This window comes from Anomalospiza imberbis, chromosome 2 (assembly GCF_031753505.1).
Source record: "Anomalospiza imberbis isolate Cuckoo-Finch-1a 21T00152 chromosome 2, ASM3175350v1, whole genome shotgun sequence".
Lineage (NCBI taxonomy): Eukaryota > Metazoa > Chordata > Aves > Passeriformes > Viduidae > Anomalospiza > Anomalospiza imberbis.
Window position 1 is genome coordinate 112,638,336 of NC_089682.1, and position 27,883 is coordinate 112,666,218.

At 38.5% G+C, this 27,883-nt stretch overlaps 3 long non-coding RNA genes across 3 annotated transcripts; 1 reads left to right on the forward strand and 2 right to left on the reverse strand.

The window, feature by feature from the left end:
- The first annotated feature begins 790 nt into the window (after positions 1–790).
- LOC137469653 (uncharacterized) lies at positions 791–14,021 on the forward strand. Its single transcript, XR_010996628.1, has 3 exons — positions 791–829; positions 8,700–10,494; positions 13,364–14,021. It is a non-coding gene; the product is annotated as an uncharacterized lncRNA (long non-coding RNA).
- LOC137469652 (uncharacterized) lies at positions 10,180–11,130 on the reverse strand. Its single transcript, XR_010996627.1, has 2 exons — positions 10,938–11,130; positions 10,180–10,481 (listed from the first exon to the last, which is right to left on the reverse strand). It is a non-coding gene; the product is annotated as an uncharacterized lncRNA (long non-coding RNA).
- Positions 14,022–20,086: 6,065 nt separating the features above from the next.
- Positions 20,087–26,595, reverse strand: LOC137467356 (uncharacterized). Its single transcript, XR_010995499.1, has 2 exons — positions 25,907–26,595; positions 20,087–20,202 (listed from the first exon to the last, which is right to left on the reverse strand). It is a non-coding gene; the product is annotated as an uncharacterized lncRNA (long non-coding RNA).
- Positions 26,596–27,883: the final 1,288 nt, after the last annotated feature.

Sequence of the window (27,883 nt, forward strand, 5' to 3'; positions counted from 1 at the left end):
TCACTTGAAATGCCAAAAGTCTGACAGTCAGACAGCTGGCATCTTGTAAGTGCTGTTTTTCATTACCTACCAGACTGAATCATATAACAGAATCATAAAATGGTGTGGGTTGGAAGGGTCTTTAAAGTTCATCTAGTTCCAGGCCCCCTGCCATGGGCAGGGACACCTTTCACTAGCCTAGGTTTCTCAAAGCCACATCCAGCCTGGTTTTGGACACTTCAAGGGATGCAGCACCTGCAGTTTCTTTGGGCAATGTATTGCTGTGGTCTTACTGCCCTCATAGTAAAGGATTTCTTCCTAATAGCTCATCTAGAACTACCAAAGAATGCTCTAAGCTCTCCCCAAAGCCTTCACTTACCCTGTTGCAGTTGAGACAACCACAATATATAAAGTACCAGCATACATTTCAGGAGGCTTTAAGCATTTACCCAAACAGAGTAACACCAGACCTCATCAGAAGGCTTCGGGCATCTGCCCATACAGAGAAACACCATATCCATTCAGAGGGCTGCAAGCATTTACCCTTCTTGCTCTTTAGCCCAACCTTTTATACCCCTCATGTTCATGCATTGCTCCTGTGTGCCCTCTGCTCCCTTTGGTGATTGGTGAGTAACCTCAGCACTCCATGTCTCATTGCTTTCAATGTTGTTCACCTGCTTTTCACAGCTGTAGCCCATTGGGGATGAGGCTGGGCTGCAGCCCCACCCCCAATTACCACAAACTGTGTGCCTACATCACCCAGTCTGTACAACACCAGTACTCTCAACCTGACTTCATACGAGGGGTGCTCCTCTGATCATCTTTGTGACCTCTGGACTCGATCAAACAGGTCCATGTCCTTATGTTTGGGGCCCCAGAGCTGAATGCAGCACTCCAGGCAGTGATTCTTGAGAGAAGATTAAAAGAGGAGGACCCCCTCCCTTGCCCTGCTACCCTGCTTTTGATGCAGCACAGGACACGATTAGCCCAGCAGTATCTTATCCTGGTAGAAATATCTGACTCCAAAGCAAACTGCAACAGGATAAGAGAAGTGCCTGGAGCCCTTAAAACAAGTGCATTGCTTCTTTGATGAAGTTATTTACCCTTGTTGAAGCAGGTGACATTAAACCCTCTATTAAAGCATTGTTCAATCTCTAAAATGCTGATATTGATAACTCTAGCACCCTCATCTGAAAGATGTTATACACTACTAAAGTATTCTAAGCTTTTGATTATTGCAGATACTATAATTTTCTTTTAATAGTCTACAACCTCCTCGGGAGGTGCAGGCATTGATCTCTTTTCTGTGGTGACCAGTGACAGAACCCAAGGGAATGACCTGAAGTTGTGTCAGGGGAGGTTTAGTTACATTTTAGGAAAAGGTTCTTCACCCAGAGGGTGGCTGGGTACTGGAACAGCTTCCCAGGGAAGTGCCCATAGCACCAGCCTGATAGAATTCAGGGAGCACGTGGACAATGCCCTCAGGAACATGATGGGACTCTTGGGGATGGTGCTGTGCAGGGCCAGCCAGAAGTTGGACTCAATGATCCTTGTGGGTCTCTTTCAACTTGGCATATTCTGTGATTCTGTGTTTATTTCTTCTGCAAGCATCAGATATTTCATTAGTGAAGTATCATTTGACAAAGGTTTCCCTTATTGGTGTTGCAAGCAGATCATGATTAATGCAGAGGGAAAATTATGTGCGTACAGACAAAAGCAATGCACAGCTTTTATAGGGTTTAGTAGATTATCAAGATGTGACAGTTTTAAAGTCTGAGAAATGGATTAAGCAGATGGAAGTACAGCCTGAAAGCACAGCTATAGCCAGGGGCTTTCCTAAGGGTAGCTATCACAAGTATACACAGCTTTGAAAAGCAAGTACCATTAATGGTCAGAAATGAGGTTAAAGAATCAATTAATATTTTTTTTAATTTCAGTTATTATAAGCATAATATTAGATCACTCAGGAAAAATCTAATGAGCAATACAAAACATGTTCATCTGCTTTCTGTAGAAATTAAACAAATTTGGGTAAAGAAATAATTGTAATAGGAGCTGGTGAACAAAATAACCGCACCATTTGAAGTTAGTGTTCTGAGCAGAAGCAGAAATTCCTTCATTACAAATAAGCATTCCTGTGCATCTTGTTCCCAAACCTTCATCTGTCACTGTCCTCAGCATTCTCTAAGGCTGGCTCTGTGATGTTTTCCGGCTCTGTCCTCACAACAGCTCATCAGGCAGCTCTCTGTGCTCTGCCAGCTAAAACTCTGTTGTTTCGGTAATTTGTCAGAAAATTTTTTGCTGCCTTTTTGCCTTAGTTCAACTTTTCTAAAGAAACAACAAATGTGGGTAACATACCCTTGAGCAAAAATGTACAGTCAGTTCCTGAGCACATGCCCTGTGTTACTTTGCTTTTATAGGTGGCCTCTCCTACCTCTGCCCAGCCCCTGACCACACCAGAGCCTGCCTACCAGCCTTGCTTTGAGTAGGAAAAACTCACAGCAGCTTTGGCCAGAGTAATCAAACCTGCAATCAGTTTTGAGGCAAAGGTTTAATTGCAGATGAGCAATACACTCCTTTAGCTGTCTCTACAGCCCCTTCTGATAGATTTGGCAATTAGAGCTGGGTGACAAAGCTTTGATGACAAGCAAAGGAAATGCTGACTTGTTCAAGCTTCTGATGGGAACATATGGTTGCAATTAAATGTTTTCAGAAGGATTCCTCAGGACAGAATGGGCTTCTGGTAACTGTGACAAATGGTTAGGGCACTTTCCTGAGGTAAAGAAACTGGTGGCTGCAAGGTGCTGATGGCGTCATACACAGAACAGCAGAATCACTCTCTGTCCATGACTCCCAGAACTTTTAAGGGCACAGTAATTTGTCAGTGATTTCTATCAATGCCTTTCTAGTGCATGAACTGGTTTCTAGAGCTCTTTCTGTGTCAATTTGTCAAAGTTTTTTATGCTATTAAGAGTTATTTTGTCTTTGATCCTTCCTTATTTCTCAGAAGAGACCATTTTAAGTATGCCCCTTTCAGCTTCCAGCACTCTAATACATTGTGAAAAGTAGCTTTTATTTCAGCAGCTCAGAAATGTTCTTCTCTGCATAATCACTCCTATGCTAAATAATCCCCACCAAACCAAGAGGCAGAGAATTATGTGGAATAACTAGCTCCTAAGCAGCTTCTTCCCCACTGGAGTGCCAGCCGCTGCATCCAAATTAAAACAAATGCTGCAAATATTCACAGCAAAGGGAGACGATAACAGGCAGTGGGCAGGGAGGGGTAGGAAACACTGTCATTAAACAGGCACAATATCCAACTCCAAAATCACCATCTCTTTACCATGTCAAGATCAATGAACGGAAATTAATGAGCGACATGGCCATGACCCCTTGCCCATTTCACTTGTGTCTTTGATCCCTGATGTATGTGCAAACTTGATTGTGTTGAGGTTAAACATCAACAAAGGCAAGCTGAGCACAACAGGTAGCACAACAATAGCCTCAAGAAGTGTGAACTGCCTTTTTCTACATTTTAATATCAGTATGCATGTTTGAGAGGCGGTGCCTTATTTCCAAAATGTCCACTCCTAGCAGAGCCTGAACAGATCATTAATCAGTAAAGGGTGCTAATTCTGCAAATTCTAGAAAGCATTTCAAGAGATTATGAATGGATTGATGCTTCTGGATGTTTGAGCCTTTAATTTACAATCATCACTTCACCACATACTCTTTTGGCCTGTTGAACCAGGACTTTTGAGGTCACAGAGTAGCACAGTCTTACTTTATAACTGTATTTTACTTGTCCCACTATCAGTGTTTTCATAGTCCTGCTCTGATGTCACAGTTCTTTGATGTGCAATGCCCCATTGAAGTGTATATTCTATAGCTATGGCTTGAGCTATTGTGTTTTATGGGCTTTCTGGTGGCTTTTAAAAAACATTAAACATGTATAAGGTTTAAGAAGATTCAAAGGCCAGAAAGACAGTATGCACATCCATCCCTTACAAAGCTCAGCATGAGAGGATGAAACAACTTCAAAGCTTCCAAATACAAAATTCAAAAGGCTCAAGAAGCTTTTATCCAAAAACAAACTTGTGATAACTACTTTTCCTGAATTTTTCCTATGCAGGGTGACATCCACAAGTGTGGTTATTGTGATGTTCTTTGTCATATTTCTCTGTCCTATTTCTCTAGAATTTGTTTGTGGTTTTTTTATCCCTGAGTGCATGTACATTAATGCTTCTTTGCACTTAAAAGCTAAATCACATTCAAACAAATTATGAATTCAAAGGACAGTTATTGCATCTGAATTATGCCATAGGTGGATGCTACTGTTCCAGAATGGCTGAGTTGCTCCTGCTCAGCTGGAAGCTGGACCAAGTCCAGATTAGCGTAACTCTGGAAGATATGAATACTTTCATGGGAGCCACAATTCCCATTTTTTTCATAGAAAAACACTTGAATGTATATTTCCAGGCAAAGAGAAGTTGTATTCTTTTCTAATAGGGAAACCAACAGAGCAGTGACAGCTTATATTTTCTCTTTAAGATGAGCTATGACAAATCAGTGGATGGGAGTGAATTCTGCCCTATTGTTTAGGTCCCTAACCGAGGTCCCTTATCAGTCACAGTCACACAATTAATGAGGTGTGGAAGACACATTTGCATTTCTCCAGAGACAGCTCAAGCCTGTGTCATTTAGTGTTCCTCTACTGCACAGAGAACTCAGTCACCTCCAGAGGTTGTTCTGGTCTATTGGACTTGAGTGATGTCCTCAGAGAGTTTCTAAGAAACTGTAGAAAATATTGACTGCATCCGTACACCAGCATTTGCTCTGCCATGGTCTGAGACAGAGGGGAAAAGTAATGGGAAGCAAGAATGAGAGTGAGTATGTGTACATGTGTGTGTGTGTGTGTGTGTGTGTTGGTTTTTCTTGTTTCTTTTCTTTGCTTGTGGAGTTTTTCTGGAACAATCCATGGGTGTCACAGCACGTCTCCTGAGGTGCTACTGAACTGTATTGCTGTGACATTGGCATATTGGGTGCTCTGCTCCTCCTGAGAGCTGCTAGTAGTCCATCCTTTATGGTTAAATATATGCACCTTCAAATGTGTTTGGTCTGGAAGCACATCCTGTATCCAGTCTTAACCACTCAGCAAGGATCTCTAATTTATTTGTTCGTTTTTCCTCTGGGACTCCAAAAATGCTTTGTGGAGGTAAAACCCCCTTTCCTTGGTGGATTGCTTTCTGCTGGTCTGAGCAGTTCCTAGCATAAAAAGGGAAGCATTAATTGAATTTAACTTTTCTATCATTTAGCAATCCTGGAAAGGTTGACTTTTTTGAAACTCACACAGGAACACATATATGTAAGCTCTACAAAGGCACTATGGAGCTTGACAGGATCCTCCTGGAGTTACTGCAATATATAATCAGAGATTAACTGTCAAAAATCAAGAAGTGAAAGGAAGATTAGTTTTCTTTTATTACATTTCTTTCAAAAAATATAATTACTTGATATTTTCCCAAGTTCTTCTTTTTATGACAGGTGATACTTGATCAAAAAGGATTTTTTTGTGATTTTCAAGTTTTAGTTATCACAACTACATCTTGCAGATATCCCAGCTAGTAAAAAGAAAAACACTGCAGATAGTAGCGAACAGGAATTTGGATGGAAATCACACAAAAAATTGCGTTTGAATTATTTCATCCTCCAAGTATTTTTGTACTAGTTGATTTCATGGTGATTTTCCGTTTGGTTTGTTTCAGGGTTATGTTGTTTGATTGGTTTTTTTGCCAATAATGGCCGAAAATCTGGGAGATGCAAAGTACAACTAAATAGTGTTTGCAGATTTATAGGTATGAAAATTATCTGCCATCAAGAGAAGCACATTTGTAACTGGTGGCTGAGCATTTCAATTTACCTTTCTGTGCTTTCCTCAAACAATTTCCACTGAGTAATCAAGACATCTCAGTGTTACTGATCTCTAACTTAAAAAAAAAAAAAAAAACAAACAAAACAAAAAACCACAAACCCCAACAGACTCTTACGTCATTCTTCTGTTTTCTTTCTTTTTTCTTTGTCTTCCCACCCAATTTCTCAGCAGCCATTCTGCATTCTAATGCTGCTGAGTTTAAACACTGAAGTACCTGAGTCTCTTGACAAAACATTTTCTCACAGAAACCCGAATATTTATAAAATGGGCTGATGTGTCCAAACAAATGTACTGGTAGAAGCATGTTGGTTGTGATGTGTTTTGGGTAGAGCAGAGGTACAATTTTGATGGGCAGGCCTTCTTTCTCAAAATGCAGAGCATTGGAGGGGCCAAGCTTTTGCTATGATACCGGAGGCCTTGCCTACAGGTCACAGCCAGTTGGCAGCAGCTGGAGCTTGCAAGCTTTCCAAAGCTTCCACCTGCTGAAGGCCATGAAATGTTTTTTCCCTTTCTAAATTAGGAAAGGTTTTTTTCAGATTTTTTTTTCCAAAGTAAAGGTGCAACACTTAAATCATCTCCATTTCAGACACTGTAATCTCTTTTTCCTCCACCATTCATATATGGATGTTCCCATGCTAAAACTGATACCCATTTTACTGATAAAGTTGGAAAAAATGTTGAGGAAATGCTGATTGCTACTAGAATTTTCATACTAGAAATCATACTTGCACATGAAGACAATATCTCTTAGATGCTTGTATAAAGAAACATAAGGAAAAAAGAAAACAAAACAACTTTATTCTAATGATCCCTAAAACTATCAGACTAAATTGCATCTGTTATTACTAAGATTTTTAAAAATCTGTTGAGCATTACATTTAGGATTAAAAGGAGATTCAGTTATCTTGAATAGAAAGTCTACTCCTCTCCTGCCATGCACTGGAGCAAGATTAAACAAAAAACCTCAAAACACTGAGAAAATTTCAGACCATCTCTATTAGTTTTTTTTTTTTCCCTCTTTTTGATAAAATAATGTTAAATCACTTTTTTTTTTTTACTCTTTAGTCCAAAACACTGCTTACTCCCAGGAAATATTTGTTTATGACTTTTTGTCTTAATATGATAACCATGATTTGTTCCCATCTCCCCCCCATCTCGAATGAATTGTGACTGCTAGAGAAATGAAATAAAAGGGGAAGTAATATCCAAAATAAGGGATTTTTGTCACATTATGACTTTATTAGTTGACAGGATATTTTATCTATTAATAAATAATGCATTGTTCCTCATTCCAGTCCCAGAATTTGTGCTGCTATGCCATGAAAAATAATAAAACATTTACTTTTTCCAAACTGGTTTAGAAAAAAACCCCAAAGTAATGTTTAGCCTACACAGCCCTAAGTAATACTGCTCTGGTTAGGAAGAAAATATTTGCAGTATATAGTTTTGGGTTTTTTTTTTTTTTCATATTTGTCTGCTGTGAAAAACAAAATAACCGAGAACACCCTCTGATTTCAAGTGTCCACAGGAATCTGGGTTGCACACTGCTCTCCTATTGGGTAGACATTCCCTGTCATTTAGAATCACGGAATATCCTGAGTTGGAAGAGACCCATGAAGTTCATCGAATCCATCCTGGCCCTGCTTAGGATAGCCCCAAGAACCACACCATGTGCCCAAGTGCATTGTTCTACTGCTTCTGGAGCTCTGTCAGGTTGGTGCTGTGACTGCTTCCCTGGGGAGCTGTTCCAGTGCCCAGCTGGGGCAAGAACCTTTTCCTAATGTCGAGCCTAAACCTTCCCTGGCACAGCTTCAGTAGAAATGCACCTACCCACCCTAGACACAGCTGAGTCACCCCAGTGGTAGAAACCATCCTCTGTTGGAGAGCACCACGCAGATCCCTCCAGTGATTGCAAGCCCGTTCAGACTCCTTTCTAACCACATGGGCCTTTCCCTCCGTCACTAACAAAAATGTTTTGGCAATCCGTGTGATAAAGGAGACAGGGAGGGGGGTAAAGTCCTTGCTCCAATCCCTTCCTGCAGTCAGACATAACCTGTTGGTGACAAAAGCAGAGGTGCCCTGCTGTGCTGCTCTCTCCTCCACCTGCAGAAGCGGGGAGAGAAGTGCCCTCAGCCAGTAAAAAATAAAAGCTGCCCACAGAAGCAACCAAGCGTCAGGTTCACTCAGCATCATCTGATAACCCCGTGGAACAGGTGATCAATATTCATCAGCATCACAGTTCTCCTGCTAGTGATAGTTAATGGGCTGATAATGCCATCCTCCTTGTAGCCAAATCCCATCAGGGACCAGACAGCTGGAGCTAAAGCAGAAAACTTATCAGATCTGGCAGGAGATAGTTTAGGAGGCTAAAATTAACCTTGAACCATTCACAGAAAGAACTAATTGTTTGTGACTGCTAGATTCCTGCCAGTGGCAAATGTTTATAGCTGCACAGATCCTAACCTGATACTAGCTGTCCTACAGCATAAAAAAAAAAAAGAAAGAAAATAAGGCAGGGGGAAATATATATATATATCAGAGTTCTTTTTAACCCCACTCCTCTAAAGAAATATAAATTACCCGACACATATTAGAAATTAAAGCTAAAGACTTATGCATTAGTGCTATAATCATTCAAAGTGTTTCAAGACTCCAGCACATCATATGAGTTCATGACATTGACAAGGCCATTGTCATGAAAAAACAACTCTTAGTAAAGACCAAGTCTGCTGAATTACTTTATTAAAATCTTTGGTGATATAATTTCCTCGCCTTTTCCTGCCAGCAGTATACAAGTACACATATTGGTTTTGTCTGTAGAGTTATCATCTGGAATTCAGTAAAATGAAGAGAAATAAGTGACATAACCAAAGGCGGTGACAGACTTTAGGATCTGAGGATGACCAAGAGAGGAAAGATGTATTACTTGGCAATATGCTTCAGCTGTAGATCTCTTGAATTTTGGGCATTTTTATGTTCAGCAAATGTGCTGCATAGAAGAACTAAAAGGCAAACTCCAGAAGAAGAAAGAGAACTCCCTGGAAACACGGGGAAAGAGAGAACTCAGAGCTGGAGAAGAGATCTGCTTCATGGAAGAAAAAAAAGAAGAGGTGGGAAGACAAGATAAATTGGAAAATGAAAATGTGCACATTTAGTGCACCAAAGAAAGTGGAATAGAGAGCCAAGGAGTCCTTGGTAGCCGGTGTAGAGAAAACCAGAACTTGTAACCAGGAAAAGACCCTACTTATGAGAAGTAAAATTAAAATCCTATCACAGAAGCTGATGTAAAGAAAACAAAAACTGAAAAGCAGGATTGGGTTAGGGCTCTTGAAAATATCAGGGAGGACTCTACTGAGTGTTCTTGGCATCAGGACAAGAACTTACACTGGAGTGGGTCAAGACTTTCTACACTAGGCCAAAATGTTCAAAGAACAGAAGGTTTAAGTTATATCTCTGGAATTCATCCATTCCCAAGAGAGGAATCTAAGTGCATAGCAACAAGAATTAAAAACAAACAACATGAGTTGGTTATGATAAAAAAAAAAAAATCTGACTTCCAGTAACAGGCATGCAATCAGGTAAAAAGAGTTTATCTTGAAGGACTGACACCATGCAGGTGTCAGGGATACTGGGCTGTGATGTGGATGGCTTAAAAATGGGAAATGGAAGAGAGGAAAAGTGAAGTGACACTTCTAAATCACTGTAGTATTAAAACCTGGCTGAAGAGGGCTCAGATGAATGAGGGTTCAGTAGCAAATTAGAAGCTGGAGACTATGCAGAAAAGGATGTGAAAATATTTCTTCTGAGACAATTTGATGAATCACTGAAAAACCCTGAGGGTTAAATATATACATGGATCAAGGATCTCTATATTATGACTGTAGATATGTCTAAATACTGAAATTTATGCCCTCAATGACAGATTTAATTACTAGATGTTTATCACCTGAGATTGAAGAAAGTGAGAACTGCCAGAAGTCAGCTCAATTACACATCTGAAAGATATTCACAAAAGTGAATGAGTTCTTTACCCGTAAGAAGCAAGGAAGATGATGGAAATTAGTGTCATTTATTTCAACCTACCAGAGTGGGTAAAGAGAACAAGGAAACTGTTAAGTGTCTTTACTGGTCTTGTCCAGGGAGTCATGGATGATACCTGATTTCTTTGATTTTTTTACTCAGAGACATCAGTTAGCCATAGAAAGATTAAATTGATACAAAGTCAGTTAGCAATACAACTTTCAGTGTTAAGCTAAACCACTTGTAAGAGCAGCGTTATCTCCCCATCAGAAGCAGTTTGGGCAGGCATACAAGAAACCAAGATTTTAAACAAATGTCTAAGTGTGTGTTTCAGTGGAACAGGCTGTGTAAGGCAGGTGGACATCTATTTCATCTGTATCTCTCACATGGAAAGCACACTGAAAATAAGCAGAAGAGCTAAAAAACCTCTGGATTCTGGTTCTTGGGATAAGCATGTATTTGAGGTTACGCCATTTCAGTTTCTTTCAGCTGTTTATGCATGGCAGAGGAACAATTTCTTCTATGTCCCAATCAGCACCACCAAGATTACCTGATAAAGAAAGGTAATAATGAATTTATTTTCCTTGGCATACATCAAAGAATCAAGCATTTTGGCCCTTTCCTGCACTGTTATTACTTCTTTCCACTACAAGCCAAGATCATACTAGAAAGTGTTGCAGTAATAACAATAACCCTCTGTCCAGAAAGAAGTATGGCTGTCATTAATATTGTATAATGATGGTAGCAGATGTATTAGATAAGAATTAGGGAAACTTAAATAGCTATATTATGGAAACACTTCAAGCTAACTCTTTCACTCTGGTGTACGAAACAAAGAGACAGCAAAAGTAAGATGTGAAGCAAATAAATGTATTGATAACTCAGAAGCGGAGATAATATATAAATACCACCTTATATTCAGGCAATGGGCATGAAATATTTAATTTATGGGTAATAAGAAATGGTGCTGTTTTTAATGAAACAGAAGAGAGAGACCAAGCCATACAGAAATACCTTCTTCAGTATTGGCATGTAAATGAGATATAGAGAATTAAAAAGGTCCAAAATACCACAGACAAACATTGAGAAGGCAGACAGAAAACACAGCAGGAAGGCATGGACATCAGTCAGACTTTGATGACAAACATGAATAGACACAAAAGTAAATTGAAGGCCCCCTACCAACCCTCCAAGCTAATAGAACCAATATTTTCACCTGAAGAAATGGCAATCAATTAACTACTCCTCCCCAAAAACACATCATGCAATTAAAGCAAAGTTAATTGAAAATATTTTTTTTTGCCTAAAACTGTCTAATTAAAATTATTTAAAATTCATATGATTCTGATGATAAAGATTAATTCTGATTAATTAATAATTTAGAATGGTTATGATGAAAAAACTCCAAGACAATATGAGAAAGTCTAGTGTTAATAAAACCAACCAACCACATACACCCACACACACCCACATCCCCAAGCCTACATTTAAAAGTGGTGTAATAAAGGAGTGAATCCTGTCTAGTGCTGTGCCTGTGAACACAAAACATTTCATTTATGTATAACACTGTAAAATATATGCCCTGGCTTATTTTTCCCATGCTCAAGAACTTGTGGAAAACCAAAGAAATCAAATTTTCATTGGTTCTGGTAAACAGCAATATATTGAGATGGCAGAAAAATGGATTTCAAAAAAAAACCTGTTTCTTCTAACAGTTAGCTCTGCTTCTTTCTTGGCGGGAGTAAAAAGAATTCCTTCCCTGTTAAGAATATTTGACATTTACAAGCTATGGCTATGACCACAATGGGCCTTTGGTTGGTACTCAAAAAGAATTTCTAAATATTTTTTCCCAAATTGACTTCAAACAATTTTGTCAATAAAGTTTTCAAACCAAAACAGTATGGATAGGCAAAATATTTAACTAAGAACACTTTTAAAAATGCAAAAAGCTTGTTTTATGATACATTCATCATTGAACACCCTCATTGCTGGACTGTATGAGATTCTGTGTTAAAGTTTTTTCATTCTCTTCTACTGCAGCTTTAAAATTTCTCATTAATAGCAAAGGAAGCATGAACTGAAATGAAAACCTCCCACTTCTCATGGAAGAATTCTAACATTTCAGATGGCTTTTTAGTTCCTTCTTTGAAAAATAAATATTTATTATTTCTTCTTCTATTCTGCCTCCAGGTTTATTGAAATAGCATTGAAATTTTTTTGAGATACTTCTTTTAGAACATATCAGGATGGTTTCTTTTAAAGTTTCTTATATATAATTTTATTTGTTCAAAGCTATTTTGAGAATCTGACTAGAATTTTAAAATAACTTTGAATCAACCTAAACAGTATTTTTGCATCAAACTTTAAAATCACTAGGTTCTGCTCATGACAACTCACTTTTGTTAGTTATCTTATTTTCCATACTGCATCCAAAAATATCACAGCTGTTCCTGAAGGGGAACGGAACAAAAATAACCCTGACAAGTTCATTTTGAAGTGCTCCTCCCACAAGTCTATCAGCTTAAATAGTCAAAACAGACAATTTAGCTAAATAACATTATCAGGAAAAAAAATTCTGCTAAACCAGTGTAGAACAGACGTTTTCAAAGTATGTAATGGCTTGCATATTGAAACAATTTCACTTTTACTGCAGATTTCTGCTGGCTTCACTGTACCTGTGCTAAATGTCAGAACTAATAGCAAGTAACTTCAGACATTCAAAGGCCAAAGTGCTAACAACAGGTTGCCTTCATGTTCTTTATCATTCATTATTCAAGTGGCTGCTTGTAATATTTAACCTCAGCCAAGTCATAACGTTCACTGCAGAAATTCATTAGTGCTCATTATCTTATGACCACTAACCTGCCAGGCAGGGCAAGTGGCAGGGGCAGTGTACCAAGGAGAATGGGTTATGTGACAGAGACAGCTAAAGAGAGGAAGAAGCTTTTTACCACTCAGAGAAAATTGCTCCTTTCATCCTTCCAACTGCTTCACACTCGCCTGTAGGTCTTTTGCTACTAGAATCATTTAGAGTTTCTTCTAGGAAATAAATACTTACATAGTTTTGGAATTTCCCCTGTTTTTAGAATCCTGAGCTGAAAGGAAAAATAAGGTTTAGCCAGCAGTAGCAGTGTCCAGGTGTGTGCTCATATTAATACCACAGGACCCAGGGATGTTCATTTTGTGACAATAGTTCACATTTCAACCCCAGTTCTTCTTACTTGTAGAATACAAATAGAAAGCATTCCAGAAATACCTAAACAAAATACCCGAGAGGCATTTATTTTCCTTTTACTGTGCATTCACTCACATTTCTCCTGTGAGGGACCATAAAGATGCCAAGCATTATTGGCAATTCAGACCTACACTACACCAGCCAAACACTTCGTGAGAGTTTGGTCACTCAACAACCTTTTCCTTTTCTATCCTCAGGTTTCCCAGCTTTTTGAAAAAGCACAGACTGGCAGCTCTTTGCCATGGCCAGTACAGGGCTCATCATAGCCACCATATTCCACCTGACTCCTGGCCTTTAGCCTCTAATTGCAGTTTGCCACTTGAACTTGCAAATATTGATTGGTGAAACATTTCATGATAATCATGTTCAAATGTTTAGCTGATCACTCCTTAAGAATATCACTGGAAACATTCTGTAACTCATTTGGCACCCCCTTAACTTGGCACTTAGAGGCTTCACCTTCTTACAAAGAAGGCCACACTCCGCAGAGGATTTCACACCTGGGCTGACAGATGCCAGCCATTTACACAAATATCTGCTGTTCTGCACAGAGCTCATTTTGTTTCCAGCAAACAGGATGATTTAAGAATGTGGAGAGATAACTATGCTTAAACACATATATACCTACAACTAGGTTTATAACTAGGCATAAGAAATGGAACGAGGATTATGAATACAAAGAAGAGGGAACAAAAGCAAAATATAACACTGAAAAATAAGGACATTATAATTTTATTACGCTGTCACTTGAAATCACACATGCTTTTATAATTATTTTTTTTTTTTTATGACTAAGGGTAACTGTATTCAAAAGTGTTCATCATACTGAAAACATTAACATTCTTTAGTACAATTACCATTGGTTACCTCTGCAGTAGTCTCATGTATGCTGGTTTGAAATCATTCTGGGGTATGTGGAATCCCACAACAACATACTGCAGAATGAACATTATTTCTTTGAGATTTAAACTCTGGTAACAGCAAAGGAACACAAGGAGAAAGGTTCTATTTTGCTGGGAGTCCTAGCAACAGCATCCCATTCTCAAAAAGGTTAATCCCCTGTTTCAACACATCCTGATGCTTTGCTGATAGCTCCCACTGAAACTGTTCAGGTGTAGCCTTCTGCAAATTCCTAAAGACATAATGTGTCTGGTTTTACAGACAGGGAATGCTTCCTCATTTTGAATGACAAAAAATGAAATTAATTTTTTTTTTCAGTAAGAAGTCAAAAGAATTCTACAGTGCAAATGCCTTTTTGTTGTATGTGTGACATGGATTTCAGCAGAACAATGCACAGAGCCATACAGCAAGCTGATGAAGACAACTGGAATTAAAGAAAGTTTTGAAGCTGTTCACAGGACATTATCTAAGCAAAGACTAGGGAATAGTGTATTTAAATGATATATTAAAGAAGTAGATAAGCTTTGATACAGATGCTTTATTTCCAGTCTTTTATAATATGTCTTCATTTTCTCTGCTCTATATTATATTACCAATAAAAACAAGCAGGCTGTTTTTCAATTGCACATAAGCTGCAGAGCATCAGGAAAATATGCCTTGTGTTCCACATGACTCAAACATGATATATGAGTTTTCTTTGCAATTTTGCTTTAATGCTAAGTACTTAGAGAAAATTCCTTGAATGTTAAGAGCCTGGGTCACAGATGGAAAATGGCTGCAAAGAACTGACTGGATCTTCACTGAGCAGGGATGGAAGCCATGTTGGTGTTTCTGCTTGATATTTTTGTAGGTAGAAAGCATACTTAGATCCCTATTTTAGACATCTAAACCACCCTCTCTTCTCAGCTGCAGAGAACAGTTGTATGGAGATTCAGGCCTTCCAACTATAATGGCTGAGGGAAGGTTTTGAAGAAGCCTCTTTTTCTCACTGTCTAGCAAGGAAAACCTAACCTAACCCTGGATGTTTGCAGTATGATGGGTAAGCTATTGACATTGTGTACTACATCAAATCAGTCCAGATTCCAGTGATTCTGCATGCCAAGTCTCAAGGACTGTACCTAAGGGGTACATTTTCATATAGTTGATGTTGCACACTACCAAGACTACAGAGAAATTCAGGAGAGGAGTCAGTGATGCACATCCACTTTCCTAGTGATGCACATCCACTTTCCTAGGATGTGAGCTTCAAAACCTTGTCCTCAGAGTCCTGCTCTGCTGCTGCTCCAAGTGGGAGTTCTGCCAATGAAGCCTGGCAACCCATGTTTCTGTGTCCTTACCCTAGACAGGTCACTGTTGAATGACAAAACAGGCAGCTCAGAAAAGTCACCACACACACGTTTCCTTGGTGCAGTGGAAAGCAGAGGATTTTTTTTTTTGTGGATTCTGCCTGTACAGTCAGCAAACAATGGCAGCTGCTGCTATCCCTGTGCTGTCTTGGAAGGCCTTGGAGGAGAAGAAAAGCAAGGAATGCCAGGGTAGGCTGGAGGTTTTTACCTGAGCTAATTTACTCCCTTGAGTTTCACAACAATTTCAGCATAATTGACATAGAAAACTGTAGAAATTTCTTACTAATATATGCTTTGATTGGCCTTTCATCTTACAAATCTTAAACAGCCCTCATAAGGTTAGCTATAGACAGCAAACATTCAATATAGTATATATACAAATTGGTACTTGCATGTCTAAAACATCCAAAGAAATTTTGTGTCAACATTTAGATGACTGTTCAGATTATTTTCTGTATAGCATGGAGAAAAAGAGCCTGATTTATAGAGCAGGACCATAATGGAGCTGTTTTTTTGTCATAATTTGTGCCAACAACATCCTTTAAATACTCAGTGAATTAGAGCTGGGTTTTTTTTCAAGCAAATCTGCTGTCTTAAGAAAAACAAGGTTCTGTGAAACTTGCAGTATATAGAACTATTTCCTTCATAGTCTATAAATCAAAATATGTTTTAAAATTTAGATGTGAGTCATGCCAGAATTGAAGACATTGTTAGTTCCAAAAAGAGCTGACAAGAAACAAAACAGACTTGAAAGATACCTTCATTAGAATACTTCTTGTAGCAAGAAATGCAAAAAAAAGTCCCCTTCACCTGCAGAAAAAAAAAAGAAAAAGAACAAAAGAGAACAAGAAGTTCTTCATTTATTATTTTTTATTTTACATTTAACACTAAAATTTCTCTGGCTTTGTTTCAGGCATCTGAAGTCCAGCTCTCCCTCAGAAATATCTAAGATTTTGTGTACTGCCTGGCCCAAGATCCCTGCTAGCCAAGACTCAGGTCAGGGGAGCAATTTTTTTTAATGTCACTGATGTAGTGTGGTGGGCCTGGGAAAATCAGGGTCTTCAATGTGATTTGTTATGATGCAGACTAATGTTAATGTGAACATGACACACAGAGAAGTGACCTAGCCTATTGCACATAGTCCAAAAGAATCTGTGGACTCCCTGTTAATTGCAGCCCTTAGAACATGCAATGAGCATGTGGGCTTCCTGCACCACTGATGGCTGTTCAAGTATGTATGCTCTGGATTAAAAGTCTTTTAGAGAACTCAATAAAATGAAATTATTCTCATTGTAACAAGCTAATGCAGTGCCTGTTCTGTTTGGGGAAACTCACAGAAATAATTACTGAAAAAACTGGAAAGTTAATTGGGTTCTCTGGACCTTTGATAATGGATTTCAGAACAGGATCCATTATAAGCACACTCTTTTATCTGTTAAACCACATCTTTATATATCCTACCATTCCTGTTCTACTTGATTTCAAGATTTTGGAGACATCCACTGAGTACAATATCTTCAAAGTGTCTTCTTAGATTCTCTATACTCCTGGATTTTTCCTAGATAAAACTCCAAACACCTTGATTATCTATATACCTCAGATAAGAATTTCCCAGAACTTATTTCTGTTACATCTATCCACAGTATCAGCCTCCCAGGTAGGAGACCCATGACAGGGCATCAGCTAGAACAGCTTTTTTATTCTCTACTGTACAAATAAATAAACTACTGCACTTAAATATTTTGAGTTGTAAAGATACTTGAGTTAGTTTGATAGAGATTGCATAAATATTTATTTTGGGATCTTGATACATCCTATAGTCTATCCTTAGCCTCTTGATGTCTTGGCTTTGGTTATTGTCATAACCCAAGCTGGCAAGTTTAAGAGTCTCTGCGAGCTGCAATTTATCTTGTAAGTTCTGTCATAGACATAACCTTAAAAATAAGAGGGCTGTCTGTGCCTCCTAACAGCAGAGGCTCAGCTTCTATCTGCTGCAATTGTGACCTATGCCAACTGGAATGGCAGAGAGAACGTGAGAGGTAATCTGCTGTGAGAAAAACACATACAACACCACGTGGTGAAAAAGAAAGTCAAGTCTAGATAAACAACAGGTAGCATAGGAGCTTAACTCGTCCATACAAGTGGAGGCGATCAAACGCACGAAACCCATTTTCACTCTACACTGCAATCTGACTTTATATTGTTTTGAATGCTTTAACATGCGAAACAGTGACTGAAAACCTAAAGAAATATGGGTGTAATGGAGCTAACTTTCTTCTTGGTAGCTCCTGTAGTGCTCTTCTGAATTTGGGACCAAGACAGTGTTGATGGCACATGGATGTTTTAGCTGTTTCTGATCAATGCTTACTCACTGTCTCTAGGCACTCTTTGTTTCTCACTCTGTCCTACCAGCGAGCAGTCTGGACTTTGGCAAGAATCTGGAGTGGGCCAGGACACCTGACCCAAATTGACTAAAGGGACATTCCATGCCATGTGGGATGTGTAAAAAATGGGTTAAACTCAGTAAAAACTGGGATGGGGACTAGATTTTCCAAGGCAGCTGCTGCTCAGGACCTGACTGAGCATTGATCTAGTACTAGGAGGCAGTGAATTGTGGTCTTTGCATAATTTGGATTTTTTTCCCCCATTTGCTTCACTTCAACTGTCTTTATCTCAGGCTTTAAGGGTTTTTTGCTTTTGCTTTTCTAATTTTGTCCCCAGTCCCTCTATGGGAGAGTGAGTGAGTTGCAGGTTGGTGTTCAGTTTTTGGCCAAGGTTAACATTAATTCTCTATGCCTGCCAGTTTTTTTTTGGGTTTTTTTTTGTTTGTTTGTTTTTGTTTTTTTTTTTAAGAGAACTATAAAATAGGAGACAACAGCCTAATTATACAGCCAGTCTTTTCTCATAGTTGTTGTTGTGGAATCATGTCAAGATAATTGCGGAGTGTAAAAGTAAAATATATTTAAAAATAAAGGGTTTTCAGCCTTCTCCTAAAAAGAAATTGTGGAAATGTACAACTATAGTGGCAACCAGTATTACCTTATATAAAACAGGTCATTTTATGAGAGGATAAAGTATGTGAAGATCATATGTGTGCACAAAATTTATTCACAGCTTCAGTTTATATTCCATATAGTATATTACTGAAATAATGAATCCTGTGCACTCAATTTAACACCTTTGACACCTTCTACTTCCTTGGCATTTTTCAAATTGGAAATCTTTTTATAGGGAGTCCTTCCCTTAAACTGCAGAAAGTTGACAATCCCATGTCAAAGAAACCAAGACTTTCTGCCAAAAGCAGAGACTGAGGACAGCAGCAAACCCTATTTCACAGCACATCTCCTCCCATTATTTCAGGGATGGGCACAATTTTCAAGGGAGTGAAAAAAAACCCATCAAATACATCAATGTGTCTTCAAAATTCTTCCCGTTTTCAGATTTCCCTCCTTTAACTTTAGCTTCTTCTCTTCCCACAGGTTTCACAATACAAAGGGCAAACCACAGAATAATCTGATAAGTAGATGCATTCTTATCCAGGTGAGAACTCCCCACAGCATGAAGGTCTAAAAATACACTTCCCACAGAATCATACAGCCTGAAGAAAATTCACAGAACTAAAAAATTCAATCTCAATCAAAGGCTTTTTGTCCTCAAATTTCTGAATTAGGCAATCTGAAATATAATGACAATTTTTGCATATTTTTATTTTATCCAAGCAGTTGGGCATGCCTAATTTATATGACAGCTGAAACTGATGGGGAAAGGACAGCTGGGTTAACTACTTTCCTTTATTCATAATGCAGTTTTCTCCTCCTCCCAACATGTGAAACATCTCAGTGATTTTATGTTCTCCCTCCTTTTCTCAAAAAGTACCAATGAAAATATCTTTCCCCTGACTGAGCAAATAGTTAATTTTAAATTAAACAGCTATGTCCAGGCACAATGAGCCTATCTCTGCTGCATAGTGAATGACTTATAACTGGAATTACCAATGTTTGGGGGTTTGACCTCCAAACAGTTAATTAACATTTGTCTTAAGTGAGTAGTGTGAGACTGATCCCATCAGTGATAATGCAAAAAGGTTTTGCAGTTTGAATCTAGTTCTCAGTGTGCAAGGATGGCAATACTGGTGGCTGTGTGAATGAGCTGAGAACCTACTGGAGGTTACAGCAGAGACATCTTGGGAAGTATGGAGTCATTGAGTACTTTGCTTTCACACTGGATAAAAAGACTTTTGGAAGGCAAGAGTCATTGCTTTACTGGATGAGTAATTGCAGACAAATTTTCAAAAAAATGAAAGTTTAAAAGCTATTTCTTAGGACAGAACAAGATTTTGAATATGTGATCTACTCCATGGTCATAAAGCATCAATAAAACATGTTGCTTAGGCACATAGCAGGGGCAGAAATTTTGAGCTGAGATGGAAGGAACCCCCTGAAATGCTTAAATTCCTTTGGCACAAGAGGGGAATAAGCATCTCTGAAGGTCTCAGCTCCTCAGTAGAGGCACCTAATTCAGTCCAGTTATCCCTCTGTAAGCTTCCAGTCACCTTTTCACATGTACATAAGAAAGGACTGGAAAAGATTGCAACACTGGACTAGAAAATGCTAGGTGCAAGTTAGATAACTGAGGTGGGCAGGCTGGTTTCTTGCCCATTTTTCTTCCTGAAAACCTGTTGTATTTATTCATGTAGTTATTTTCTGTAAATTGCTCAAGAAGTTAGTTGATCAAGGATGTCATCAACATTTCTTCTCATCATGTGTGAGTTAAGTTCACCTTCAATTCACCTGTGTATAGTATAAAGTAGTTTCACAATGATTGGCCACTAAACAGTGTTTAATTCAGCCATACAGAACTGCAAATCACAAAACAATGAATCATTTTTTTTATGTAAACCAGAAAATCCAGCTCTGTGCTAAGAATAATTCAATGAGTATATAAAAAGGACCGTCCAAAATAGCTTATACTCTCTAAAATGCTTCACATTTGTTGGAGTTTTCCAAGGACTGGTTCTTTAATTTCATCTTCTGAAAGTCCTGTTATGAAAGAAAAGTTAAAATTGCTACTAGCAGACCAATTGAGAAAAGCTTGTGACTCCCCTCAGCCCTCCATTTGTACATGCTCTCTTTTTCAAAACAAAAGGTATTTCTCTGAATGGAATTATAGGAACATGCTTAAGCATTTGGTTAGTCTCTCATCTCACTTCTATGCTTTCAAAGTCTAACTTTAGAGTTAATTTAAATCAACTTCAGGTTCAGTCAAGCACTTGAAACCAAGCAGTGCATTTCCTCTGTGTGTGGCATGTCTCTGGGCCTCTATACATGTCCTAATTCCTTTAATACTGTTGTGGATCTTCATTCTACTCGCTCCAGTATGTCCACATCTCCACACTACTGCTGCACTGAGCTGCCCAGAACTGGACCTTCCAGATGTATCTCTGCAGTGATGAGACCTGTTGGCAACCCTCCTGCTAGTGCAGATGAGAAAGCTGTTGGCCTTGTTTGTCCTGATGGAACATTAGTGGCACAGCTTGACTTGCTGTCCACCAGAATCCTCAGCACATTTTCTGCAAAGTTTCTTTTCTGCTGCTGGGTCCCCAGCCTGGTACATGAGGCTATTCCTCTCTATTTGAAGGGCTTTGCTTTTCCCTTTGTTGAACGTCATGACATTATGCTTGACCCACTGCTTCCCCTTCTCAAGGCCACCATAAACTTGAATCCAGGTCTATAATTTGCTTTTCTTATAATGTACAATGAAGCCAGTTCAGGTACTCAGATTAAAAACCTAATCCACATCCATCATGAGGACCAAAACTTACATTTTGTTTGAACTAGAGCTGCTCTTTTAGGGAAGTCTTCAAATGTAATTGTCACTTGCCACTAATAAGTGAAAACTGACAAAGCTCTTTGTCCCCTCCCCAGACTACAACACCTTTGTGAAAAATCCCATTTCATTTTTTGCTAAGAATGCATCTGTCTTTCAGTGGCAGTTAGCAGAATTTAATCTTTTACATTGGAAACCTGTGTATTCTCAGGTTTAATTTTCCCATATGAAAACTCTAGCCTATGGTCAGTAGTATTTTTCTTTAAGTCTCAAAATATTTGCTGAGTTTCCTGTAACCATCACAAAAAGATGTCGACAGTAGAGCACAGTACCATGTCCTGGTAGTAGTTACACCGATACTAAAAATTCAGTAGTAACAGAGGTAGGGTTTGTTTGCCTAATTGTATGTGTCTAGTGAAAATTTAGATGGTCTCTAGTTTAATTTCTATTTGCCAGTCCAGATGGATATTCATCTCTGGTAGGTCCTTTGCCATATTTTTGCACCCTGGTCTTGTGATTTGGGTACTGAACAGCCCTTCATACAGGACTAGACACCTGTTCAGGCAGCTGAGTTCCGCTCACAGTGTCCCTACACAGGTCACCAGCTGATGCATACATTCACTTTATCAAGTTAATCTCTTGCTCATAAAATTCCATGAGAAATTATGTTCATCTAAATATTTACCTCTGGATTTTTTTCAGAGCAATTTTTTTCCCCAGGCTGGCAGCTGTTATTCTGCTTGTCCTACAGTCTCATTCTTGGCTTTGGTAGTACACTTCAGTTGGTGCTGAAATTTCCACTTTGCTGAGCAAATTAGAATACCCCCTAACCATGCTCTCTTTATGGTTCCAATTTTGTCAGTCTTTGAATATCAGAAAGTTTTATAATAATATAAGAAAATTATTTTAAAGTTCTATTCCAAAGGCTAGAAGGATCTAATTTTTAAATGTCCTTTTAAAGTGATTTACTCCTTATGATTATAGGTAGAGACATACCAATCATCCTTTAAAAGAAAAGCATATTTCTTTTATATCATTCATTCTCCTAAATTATTTAGTGCAGTAACATTTTAGGTGCCTTACAGAAATCTAAATATGTCAACACCTTGTGTAATCTCACTCTGTTTCATTTTCTTTTCTTCAGTTAAAAGAATTACAGAGTTCCCTGTTTACTGGACATTTTGTCCTTTGGCTTTGGTTGGGTACGTACTCAAAGGAAGGTACATCAACATTAAGACTGTCAGACTGATGGAGTCATACAGATGCAAGGGATTTATTTAAATGAAAGGAAAAGTGGATTTTATTCTTGCTGATGCTAATGGGCCAGTACACTTTCATGAATCATAAAAGAACAAAGTGCCCTCATCTATAAAAATATTTAGCTAAAGTCTAGAAGGATGGCACCCTGAGGGTACCTTAAGGACAAGGAGAACAGAGAAGCCGAAGAAGAAAGACCAGGAATATGCAATTTGAGCTGCACCTTCCCACTGCTTATTGTCCCAGGCTAGGAACTTGAAGAGGATTCCAAAATCATATAGAATATGATGAGGATAAGATATCTGTGTTTGAGATCAATATCAAAGATTCCTGTTAGGAGGAGGCAGGGGAGAACTATCTCTTTCTGCTCAGTGGCACTGACTTTTGGATTCTGTGGGCTCAGCAGAAGATGCAGAATGGTTCTGAGCTGAGGGAGTATTTATCCATCTGTCCCTAGTGTACTCTTTGTGCTTCACTGGGAACATGTCAGGGAAGGAAACTTGGGAATATTGTCAAGTGGAACTTTGTGCTCCACTCATGTGGAAGATGAGTCATTACTCTTTGATTCACCCATCTCCCAAATATTTATTTTCTAGCAAAAGTTAAATGTTAAACTCCTAAATTTGTTTTAGTATTAGTATTGCTATGTCATCACTAATATTCCTCAAAGGTGTTGTTCCTTTGTTCATTAAATTCTTGAGCTGTAAGAAAAAAACAAAACAAACCAACCAACAAGAAAAAAATAAAAAATAAAACCAACCAAAAAACTCCAAATCAAACAAATCACAAAACCAAAATAAAAAAAAAAAATTAAAAAACCCATAAAAAGCAGACTCCAAAACCAATACGAGCGTAAACAGTATCTGTTGTATGTAAAATATTTACTATACACTTCATTTTCAAAAACATTGTTTGGTTATCTTTGCATAACTAAAAAGCCCACCTAGATGCCTCACAATGGATACTTAGAAATGAAGAGAAACAGAAATATTCCCATTAGAAGTATAAGCATGTAAGTGATAACTAATTCTATTTTAAATTTTATAAGAAAATTTGATGGTAAAATAAAATGTGACAGTAATTCCACATAAAAATATAAATTTATTTTTTACACATACACATTCAAATCAATATTTTTCTATGTAATTTAATTGGAATAATTTACTACATTTCTCCCATTCATTTCACTTCTGCAGAAATGGAATGATAGTGCTATTTTACCCCACTATCTAGGTACAAATATCTGGTTGCAGTGTAGATAAGACAGAGATAACTTAAGCTGCAGTACTGTTGGATGGTGGAAGCATGCACAGGACTGATGCACAGCCCCTCCAAGAGTACCCAGCTGTTCTTTTCCTCTCAGTGCTAAAATTGTGGCAGTTCTTCTAGCCTTTACTTCTAGCCTCTTCTTCTAGCCTCTTACTACTCTAAAAATGTATTCAGAATATCTTATTCAGCTAAGTTGGTGTTTTTCTTTAGTCCTACTGTACAATCAACCTGCATGAGTAACTGTCTAAGAATGTTTACAGGGCATTTAATCAGCAGGAGATACGTTTATGAAGGTAATAGGAAATCCCCTGTGGATTTGTATCTAATTTAGTCATCTTTAAAGCTCAGTGTATTTACTCTTGCAGCTGGGGATTAGTACTGTCAAAAGATTCTTAGCAGAGAAAGAAAATTCAGCACCTCATCTGTTTAAAGCAAAATTTCTCAGGCTTCAGGAAAGTCTAACTCATCCGCTAGATCAGGGAATTACAGTCATTGTGCCCTGAAAAATTTGAAGATGATTTTTCTTTATAGATAGAGAGTAATGAAAAGGTAGGTCTTTAATACTTGATACTGAAAATGGAACCTACTTTCTCAGCACAGAGAGAAAGAAATTGCCCCAAAATTTAAGAAACAAGCATCAACACTGTAAAAAGACTGAAAAGACTTCCTTGTCATATCCTTCAAATCATAACAGATTTGAGCTGGCACAGCTAGCTGCCAGCCATTAGTACCACATGCTATGTTTAGTCCCTGGATCTTTTATCTCTTATGCTCAAACTCTGCTTCTTTCACCCTTACAGAGATGATAAACGTGAATCTGAAAACATTAACAAATTGAAAAAAAAAAGCCCTCTGGGATTAGCCAGAATGCTGTGCCTACTTATTTTTCCCCAGCTCATGTTGGAAAATGGGAGCTAAAATGTTGTTCTAACCTTTTGATTAAAATGTGAAATATCATATGAGGATTTGTGCTGAATTAAGTTAGGAAAGATGCTGTAGCATTACATAATACCACAGGTACTGATACAGCGTTCTAAAGCACGATCTAAACTTACATTTAAGAAGTTCTTGTCTTATTCTTCTTTTAATTTTTGCAATACTAAGCCCAGATGCTTCGGACTGAACCTTTCCCTTGATGCTCTGGGGGAGCACTGTAGCTTTCATTGCTATTTTTCTTGCAGGCAGATTCCATCTCTGGTATTACACCACATTTTGTTTGACAGAATGAGGAATAGACCAGATTGCTTCATAAGACTAAGAAATGGAGAAAATGTGTACCTATTTTACCAATTTTTAAACAATCAGCTAGGTAAGCACATGCTTGAGGACTACTGGTGTCATTAGTACTTCTGAGGAACTTAATTGCAAATACTTAATTCTCTGCCAAGTAAAACCTCCTGCATCATCAGTAGTAGTATCAGTAGGGAAAGGGAGGCAATAACAGTGCAGCTGTTCACAACCTAAAGTACAAATTGCAGAATCGTCTGGGGGAGTGGAGAATGGTCGTGTAGTATTTTTCGTACTGAAAGTCAGATTGTATCCCTGAAAGCAGGGACAGTTTTGTACAGTTCTCTTGCCTTGATTTTATATCTAAGAAAAGAAATATTTGTGAACAAGACTGATCTTCAATAGATACCAATATAGGGCTCAGTTCCTGAATGTAGTGTAACTAAATTTCAGTTCATCCCACAAAAACACCCAAAAAATGGGAAGCAGAAACTTTGAAAAAGTCAGCCAAAGCAGAAACTTATCAGAAAACCAGCTCTGACATATGATGCCTCCATTTCCAAAAACAACTAGAAAGTTATCCAGTATAAATTATCTCTCTCACAGATGTCTCAAAGGAAAAAGCTATAATGATCGTGATGCTTAAAAATAACAATTTCTTTTTTCAAGCTCCTGGCTTCTGGATGCAAGCCTCCTTTCCCATTCCCTGGCCCTCAGGCTGACTTCAATACAAGTTCTGGCCAAAATTTGGAGCATCTTAATTGGTGGTTTAAAAGATGCCAGTGCAGAGGGCAGGAATATTTGCCATAACTTTATATCCACAGCATAGATAACTTTCCTATAGGTTAGTTAAGCTCTCTACCTTGAGATCCAAAGGGCTTATCCACTCCTAACCAGCTGTTATGTTGCACATACCTGGTGTTTTTCATGAACACTTGCACTTGGCAGTGGATGTCCTAGGCTGCAGACATATATGTCAAAAACCTGCTGCAAGTGGGCACGAGCTCGTGTTCTCTTCCTTGTGACCTGCACAGCTTTGTCAGGACCACACTGTCCTGGTTATTCTTCTCCAGCTGCAGGGCTTCCTAATGTAGCATCCACTTGGGCAGGAGATGCTCAAGTCTGATGGCAAAACACCCTCTGCATTCTCTCCCTGACTCTAAAAAGGCTGCCTAAGCTGAGCCATGGTGCAAACTGCAGCAGAGAGCCAAGGATATTCCTTACTTACACAGGGGAAAGGGTGAAATTGTTACTTCTCCTTTAAACAGCTGAACAGCATTCCTAATAAAGCAAATACAGTCCTGTTTCCTGTGATGCACAGAAAGAGTGGAGCAGAGCACAGACAGGGAACACTAAAAGTCACCCTACAGCCAGCTTTGCATTACGCAATGCTGCAGTGCCTGTGCTGCGAGGGTGACTGAGCAATCTTCTAGATGAAAATCAGCTGTGAAGAATAAAATGCCAGCACAATTTTCTGATGGTTGGTTTTAACTTCTTCCTCTGTTCTTATTTTTGCCTTTATAAATATTTTATGCTTAATTGGTTTATTATTGGGCTTATTGTAAGAGTGAATACGAGGCCAGGGAGGCAGGGAAGAATTAACTGCTGTCCTGCTACTGGACTTGGTTGCAGGTTTCCTAACCAAGAGTTTTCTTGTACTGATTTAACTGATGTGATAAGACACACCTGTCAAACCTTTGAAAGGTGACTGGTGACTTTGTGTACTGCCTGAAAAGGCAGCAATTTAGAGTGATGAGGACTGAGAAACAAAATTCTTTCAAGGTCTCCAACTGTGCATGCAAAAGGACCAAGGTACCCATTTGAATTTCTTTGAAAATAGATATACATATTATTAGAGCTATGATTTAATCATGGCATGACTGATTTCTAGGTGCTGCACAGATTTGCTTATCTCTGAACCACTGTTTTTCTCTTTCCAGTATGTGCCTCTGTATAATAAATGTCATCTGACTTCCTTTACTTTGGTCTGTACTATATTATCCTGCCTGAATGCACAGGGAATCAGAATGTGCAAACTCTTGGGATAAAAAATAGCATCAGAGGCAAGATCCTAGGGCAAATATCCTTCAAAAAGCTGCTTCAACTATCGCTGAAACCAAGTGGATTCCTCTTACCTGGAATTATGAAGGTTGGGATGGATAAGTGACTTTTTCTAGAGTTGTGATTAGGATGAAGAAAGACAAGGCCAAGGCACATTCTCGATGGGATTTTATGGGCATGGTCCTCTGAACTCCTTGGCAGTGTCCTTGAGGGGTAGTGAATGCATACAACTGGATGCCTGCTCATATTAAAGTTTCTTCAATCAAATTTTTTGCAGGTAATTTCCTGGAAAAAAAACAAGTCTAGATGCTCAGAGTCAAAAAGACATTGGATCTTCCTCTCTCATATAATCAAAAAATAGAGTTATATTTCTTGTTCAATATCCCTGAATTTGTTGGAATGGTCAGTGTCAAGGGCCCAGCAGTTTTTAGAGGATCTGTAATCCAGAATCCCTTTCCAGTGCTGTGGAGGCACATGATCTTTCCCTGCTTCCCCCTCACCCATTATGCATCCAGATGTGCCACGGGCATAGGCCATGAAAGATCCCATAGTTTTCCCTGAAAAGGTTTCAGGAGCAGAATGTGGCCCTTCCCATCTTCCAGCATGAGGTAACAAGGAAAGTCTATTCTGAAATTTTCAAAGACTGTGGCTTATTTTGTTCTTTAGTGGGGCTTTGGTTCTGTTGTGGCCATTGGTTTCAGTTTTGTTTCTGTTTTTTTAAGACTGAATTGCAAAAATCTGATGTGCCTTGATGAAAAGTCAGCTCTGGTAAAAGATTAGATAGTAAAGAATCACCTTTTGAAAGCTTTTTTTTTTTTTTAATTAAAGTAA